The sequence below is a fragment of the Prunus dulcis genome, unplaced genomic scaffold, assembly GCF_902201215.1.
Source record: "Prunus dulcis unplaced genomic scaffold, ALMONDv2, whole genome shotgun sequence".
Lineage (NCBI taxonomy): Eukaryota > Viridiplantae > Streptophyta > Magnoliopsida > Rosales > Rosaceae > Prunus > Prunus dulcis.
The window spans coordinates 117,738-125,530 of NW_023010004.1; positions in this window are offsets into that span (position 1 = coordinate 117,738).

Below are 7,793 nucleotides of genomic sequence, written 5' to 3' on the forward strand. Positions count from 1 at the left end.
ACTTCTCTTGATGATGCAATTAATGCCAATTGTAATTGATGTGCTAAACAATGAACATAGTAAGCATATGAGCAATCATTCAAAACCAAAGCTTGTAACCCATTCCATTCACCTCGAATGTTACTTGCACAATCGTATCCTTGTCCTCTAATATTTTGAATATTTAATGAATTATGACACAATATAGAGTAGATATCTTATTTCAAAGTTAATGCCTCAGTGTCTGACACATGAACAAGCCCAAAAAAAGGCTCCTAAATAAGACTTTCTTTGTCAACAAATCGCAACACTATAGCCATTTGCTCTCTCTTGAATTCATCACGCGCTTCATCAACAATTATACAAAACTTTGATTCCCCAGTTTCTTCACAGATTGCATGCGTTCTTCACTTTAGTTGAAAAAACATGTAAAATTTCTTTTTGGATCTGTGGTGATGTGTAAGAGGCATTTTTGGGAGCTTTATCTAAGATAACTCTAGCAACTTTTTCATTATATGCAGCCAATATTTCTAACATTTGAAAAAAATTTCCACGACTGATTGAATTCTTTTTTTCATCATGGCCTCTAAAAGCACATCCTTGGAATGCAAGCCACGTGACTGCTTCAATTGTTGCCTTAAGTCGTAGTCAATTGTTTGCAATTTATTGGGAAGAATAATTCTCAACGACTTTCTGTATATGCTGGGTTTGATTCATTAAATCTAAACATGATATTTCAGCAATCTTATGAGGGGAGTTGGGATCTTTCTCCTCGTGATTTAGAAAAGAACAATTTTTTCCATCTTTAACTTTCTTCCAACTTTGAATCCCTCAAGAGTGAAAGCATTTTTCCCAGAATGTCCAGATGGTTTGTTAAAAAGATAGCATGGTAGACACAAAGCTGCATCTTTCACAGGTGAATATTCTAACCACAAAGGAAATAGTTTGAACCATGAACTTTGAAAGCTACGTTGATGAGTTACCGATCCAGATTTTGGATACCTGGAAAGTATAGGTTGGTATGGACCGACGTTAATGTAAGCTTGTCGAATTTTGTCACATTGATTAACAGGATAATTCCATATTTGCGGACGTAGCCCTGGGTCGCGCTCTAAAGTACTAATATCAACTTCATTGTCAGTAGTCTCAATTCTTGGAGATCCACAACGATTTTCATATGCTACTGCCTCAATAGTAGAAGAAGGTACAGATGAGGTAACTTCAATATGTTTTCTTTTGAAAAATCCATCAATTTTAGGTTGTTTCTTCATCTTCAAACCAATTACAAATTTTATTAAGGACATGATAAATTATACCACCAAAAAAAAATATATATATATATATATATATATCATATTCTATGCATAGAACATATAAGATACGAAACATATAACTATAACAATGAAAACTTCAATTTTCACTCATATAAACATATACAAATATATTCTCATAAAAAGTAAATAAACAAAGGAAAAAAAACTATGACTATGTAACGTTATCTAACCTGGAATTAAAAATTATGAAGCAGGAGGTTAGAGAGCAAACAACCAAATTCAATTATTTTCTTTTGTTGTATGTGGCTGCTTCGAACTAAGTTCATGTTGCTTTATATGGGAACAAAAATTAAAATCCCAATCCTTTTTTTTTTTTTGGGATAAAAGTCTACTTCCTGTTTGATAAATGAAATCTTTTGAAACTTTATTTGATTGGCTGCTTTAATTTTTGTATTAATATATTGATGGCAATTAGATTCCACTTTTTAAAAACCAAAGCTGGCATGTGGACATAAACATTCACAATCTTTAGTCAAGTGGTTATTATTATATATACTTAATTTGGAAAGAGAAACACATCTTGAGGGGGCCACAAGCAAAATTGTTATGTATACTTTCTAAAATATATAGGAATAGAGGACCAAAAATCAAATATTATAAAACTTTTTGGGGGGGGTTGCATAATTCTAGTCAAATTTTGGTAGCTTAACAACATGAATTGAATTATGTCTAATTCTACTAGGGCCAAATGTAGTAGGCTTGTTAATTCTACCAAAATGTTGGGATTAGCCATGCAGTAGTACTAATCCAATTCCTTAATCATGTATGTAGTATTAAACACATCAGCGCATTAGTATTATCATTTCCAATTCAATGTAGTTCAATGCAATCCAGTCTTAATCATCAAACATAAGTTCCAAATTTAAATATACTTTTCCATTGATAAGAAAAAGTTCGGGCCAAAAGCTTTTGTTCTTTGCATAAAGAAGAAAAAAGAAGAAAAAATTTAGTTTTTTTTCTTTGCACAATGATAATCATATGATAATCATCTAATTTATTTATTATCTTCCTTATCATAAAGAAGGAAAAAAGTTAGTTTGTTGGTTTATATATGACAATGTTGAGAAATTAGTTTGCCCATTTATATATATATATATATTTTTTTTTTATGAGAGTTTGTCCATTTATATTTTTTTTTATGAGAGTTTGTCCATTTATATGATAAAGTCCATTTATAGAAAGAAAATTATCTTGAGAAATTAGAAAAGTTTGAGGTTTGAATCTCTGTTAGTGTTGAGAGAGACACAACTAAAGTATTGGATTTGTGTCTGTGCAAAATTGTGTTTTTGGGCCTACAGGGAAATCTCCATTGAGGTTTGGGTGAAGAGGAGAGTGATTTTTTTCTTTTTTTTAATGAACAAAAAGTTTAGAGGAAGAGGATGCTACTCCATTCCAGAGTCAGGGCATACTAAGGTCTCTTTGAGGATTTATAGAGAGGGTCTTAGTCCCTTTTTTGGTTTTTACAGATTACTCACCAAGAGGAATTATCGGCAGCGAGACTTGAATTTAGGCCTTATTAGCGAAGAGAACGTTCCTTACCAACTCAACCAGCCATCGTTAGTAGAGAGTGATTATTTTGAGAATATGTGAGAGGCTATTTTCTCTTCCATTTTAATCGTCTTCTCTTTTATTGGATTCATCATCGCCCGTGGACTTAGCACGGTTTGAGGTGCACCATGTTTTATCTTGGGTTTGTGTTTTCTGCTTTAGTTTTTCTGGACATTGGCTTGTGTGATCTTTCTTTGGACTAGAAATTTTGTTCGTTGGCTCCATAACATTCCTAACAGGTAGAAGGATTCTTTAATAGGATTTAAGACATGGAAACAGCAATAGAATGGGAAAGAAAATAAGAAATACTTTTAGTACGATTTATCTGATTAATTATGACATCATTTTGTTTTCACGCAATTAAAGAAATGGTTCATGTTGTTTCCATTATCCTTCTCACACCATTCATCCTTTTATTCATATACATAGACATTCAGGAACGATTTGGATGTCAACTGGGAGTGATTATAGAATACTATGGTAGTACGATCACGTGGTACATTTTGTACACATGTGTTATACTTGAATTGTAATTTTACTTGCAATGATATATTTCAATATCTTCAGATCAATAATTATATGTACTTAAAGGTTTCTTTACGTGCTCAAATAAGAAAATTTTAATAAATTTAATAACATTGAAAATTATACCCTTGAAATATTCTCAAAGAGATCTTTTAAAAAGAGACTAATTTTGAATATATTTAAAAAAAATAATTGAAGTATTTTTTTCTATTGCATTGAATTATAGCATTGAACTATTGAACAACCATTGCGGATGCTCTTAACGACATAATGCATTAATTGCTTTACTTTTGCTACTTTTTTTTATTGGCATGTGGATCATATAGTTAGCCTATTGCAATTCTATAGAGGGTTCATCACATGACACCTTCTATTGCAATTGCATCTATTGCAATAAACTAAATCACACCATTGCAAATAAGATTTTACTGTTTTAGTTCAATTTCATGCAATAAAATTACATTGATCCTAACCATTGCAAATGCTCTAAGGAAGAAATGATTTTTTTTTTTTTTTTTATACCACCAAGTTGAAGGTAAAGCTCATGAAGAAAAGTTATCACATCTAACCCCACAAAATGGTAAGATAACGACACCTTATAACTAATCCCTCCAACATGGAAAGTCATTCACTTCTACCTTCATTTCCTCCTTCAACATACCTTAGATTTAGTGACTTATCCAATCCAATCCAATCCATTTTTTTTTAAAGAGAGAAAAGCGATAATTGTATTCATAAATTAGGCACAAAGACCATCAGCGACAAGGGCAAATAGTATTAATTTATGTCTTTTGTATTAATCTGTTCTGATTAATTTATGTCAGATAGTATTAATTAGACTGTACTGATTAATTTATGTCAGATAGTATTAATCTGTTATGGAGAGTACTGACTATTTATTCATAATATTATAAGGCTTTTGGTGTTGTTTTGAATAAACTGACTAAGTTAAATTGTGTTTGGTGTTGTTCTGGATAACATGGATCAGATTATTTTTTTACAAAAAACTCTTTGATAATTTAAGTGGATATATAGACAATATAATTTGCATATATATAATTAAGAAAAAAAAGAGAATATATTGAAGCCCAACAAAAGCAGTTAAGAAGAGAATGAACGGCCAACAGTAGCAACTTAGAAATAACTAGAAAACAAATCAACAAAGCACCACAAGTAGGAAAAAAAACAAATTACAGCAAGAAAAGCATAGCCGCATGTATTGTTCTAATCTCTGACTTCGGATGATAATTTGATTATTGAGTTGGATACCTGGAGAAGATGAAATACATAAAGCATAAAACGCAAGCAAAACTTAGCAGCATGTATTGAGTTGGATATACAACCACATGATGATTATTTGATTATTGAGTTGGATACACAACCGCATGTATTGTTCCAATACAATAAGAAAAAATAGTCAAAAAGAAAAAACTCATACCTTAATTTCCACAAAGATTTAATAAAAGAGAAAATATATAAAGAAAGAGAAGATGAAGAAAGAAGAAGAAAAAAGTTGGAGAGAGAGAGAGAGAGAGAGAGAGAGAGAGAAAGAGAGATGGATACTTGAAGAAGAGTGAAGAGAATAACCTTGGAGAAGATAGCAAAGAAGAATCTTAAGGAGAAGAAGATGAAAATAGCGTCGTTGGATTTTTCACGTGAACGTGTGTGTTCTATCTAGATGTATAATTAAGCGTGTATTATCTAAACGGGGGGTGTGTGAGCTATATTAGTTAGTAAGGTAAGCAGAGTATTAAAAGCCCAACCCGTATAAAATAGTTAGATAATTAGATAATACAAGTTGACACCAAACACCTAACATGGACTATTTACTCCTATCCATAGTATAATACGGTGTACCAAACAGGCCCCAAATCCAATAGATGGGGAAGGAGAAAATAAGTTGAGAGAGAGAGAGAGAGAGAGAGAGAGAGAGGAGGAGGAGGAGGAGGAGGAGCGACCTCCTCCCCCTTCCCCAGAACACAGCAAAAAGATTTGAGAGAGAAAAAAAAGACTAGAGTTTAAAGATTTTTTAATCCAATCCAATCCTAATCTAGTCACCAAACGTCAAATTATTGTGGCCTATGGGTGTCTGTCTTTATTAAAGATGACACCAATTGCAACAAAGATGGCATGACTACTCACTGTGACGTTATGATATTGGCCTTCTCTTGTCTCAGATTTTAATTATATGCATCGTATATGGTGGGATTCCATTCCACTAGTTAATATAATTTTCAACTATCTTGCCAAACACTTTCTTTCCTTATCTTCACGATAAAGGAGTTCTTGGATCATTGGGACTTGCTGAGTTGCTAGTACATTTAAACCAAGGGGGAAGAAAGAGAAATGACAGACAACGAAAGAAACTATGTTTTGCATGCAAAGAAAATATTGGCTAACCATTACCTCAAGATGTGTCCTTCAAACCAACTATGCTTCAAAAACAACTTTATTAATGTCCGATGTGATGCTATGGAAAAAAATTCCCAGAGCTGAGCACAAATAAAATGCTAGGAAATATGCCAACCTATTCCTAAATTAAGAGGAATTTTTTTTTAACGACCAATATTAGGAGAAGGGGATATCAAATCTAGGACCTTGAGATAAATGCTCAAGCGGTTAATAATGAAGGATTTGAAGTCAATTTTTGAAATATATCTGGTGGTAAGGGGGAAGGAAATAATACAATTGAAAATATAAAAGAATAATTTAAGAGTTCAATGAAGCAAATGTATGGAGGTTTTAGATAAAACGAATTTTAAACAATTTTAAACCAGATATATATTATTAAATCATAAAAATAGATAGGACAATGACTATAATTAGATAAGGTATTATGCTTTATGAGTTCTGATCTTTTGGACTACAGGAGTCTAAGGAATTTGTGGTCACTCACCGTTGGATGTAAATTCAACTGTTCACTCACTCTTGCACTCTTTTTAAGAAACTTTTTGAACCATTGGATTAATATTCAACGATGAGTGACCACAATCTCTTGGACTCATGTGGTCCATGAGATCGGGACTGTATGCTTTACGAACCCATCTTGAAACTGCAATTGACTTGTGGCTCAAATTGTTGAGAATATTTGTCCCTACATATGTCGTATAGTCAATTCGACTTTTCCCTTCTCAATATTTCACTTGTATGAAAGCAACGCATCACCAAATGAATTCGAGTACCTTGCATATGTCCCAAAAGAATTAATGGATATTTCCTTAACTTGCAAGCTTGGTTTGCCAGATTGTTGGGAGCCATAAACTTCAGTAACTGTCGTTGAAGATGATATGAAGCATTCACTCACTCAGAAATCACTGTTCATGACTCACGTTGAATTGACCTCATCCACTTTGCAACAATAGCTAATCACATCATTAATTCCAGTCTCAGTCGAAGCTTTAATTTTTTCTCCTTTCTTGTTGGCCAATATGATCGAGATGCCACCCTTTAGAAAGCACCTGGACAAATATCTAATGAAAAATTTATTGGGGAATCTGATTGTCGTTTTGCCCTTTGCCTGTTGAGTTTCTATGCAATAATATTAATATACCCACAAAAGTTTTGATAACAAAGTGAATTGCCACTTTCAATGATAGCTCATTCAAATTATGCTAGAGTGGGTGGGTGGTTGATGAAACCCACTAATCCTATTACGTCATCTTGATGACGGAAGTTGGAACAATTAGTCCAATTATTTCATCATATCGAAAGCAAATGTGAAAAGGAAATAAAAATCCTAAACAAAAAACAAACCGCAGAAATGCAATAAGCTTGCGTAGTTTAGTGTCATTGTTCGAAATGATTTTGGAGTTTTTATAGGTGTCCTAGCTATGCAAATTCCTCGTGGGGTCCATTCTAGCTTCAGGATTGCAAAGTCCTCATGGGGTTTCCATTGTAGCGATTTATAGAGGAATTTTATTTGCTGTAGATGCTGGTTTATTCCCTCTCCTTATAGAAACTGACTTTTTTGAGGCTGTTATGATTATTAATTCAAAAGAGACTATTTGAGCTAATGTTGGCAACATCTTGGATGATGTGAGAGACTTGCTCGTGTAATTTTCTTTAGAGAAAGTCCAATTTCGACCTAGGGAGTGTAACACAGTGGCTCATGTTATTGCCCAAATTACTTTACACGAATATGGTCTTTATTATTGGTTAGAAGAAGGCCATGTGTGCCTAATGAATATTATTGATGACCTTTGTAATCAATGCTTCCGGTTAATGAAATTTACTTCTTTTCGATTTTTTTTTTAAAAATTCATGAGAATTATTAGACTAAAACAAACTTAAAAACAAAACCACCACTCCACATCCTCTCGGGCAACTCGAAGAGAGCCACAACACCATATATGTCGGCTAAATCCATAGTGCCACACTGGCTAAACTCAAACCCGACACAACACGATA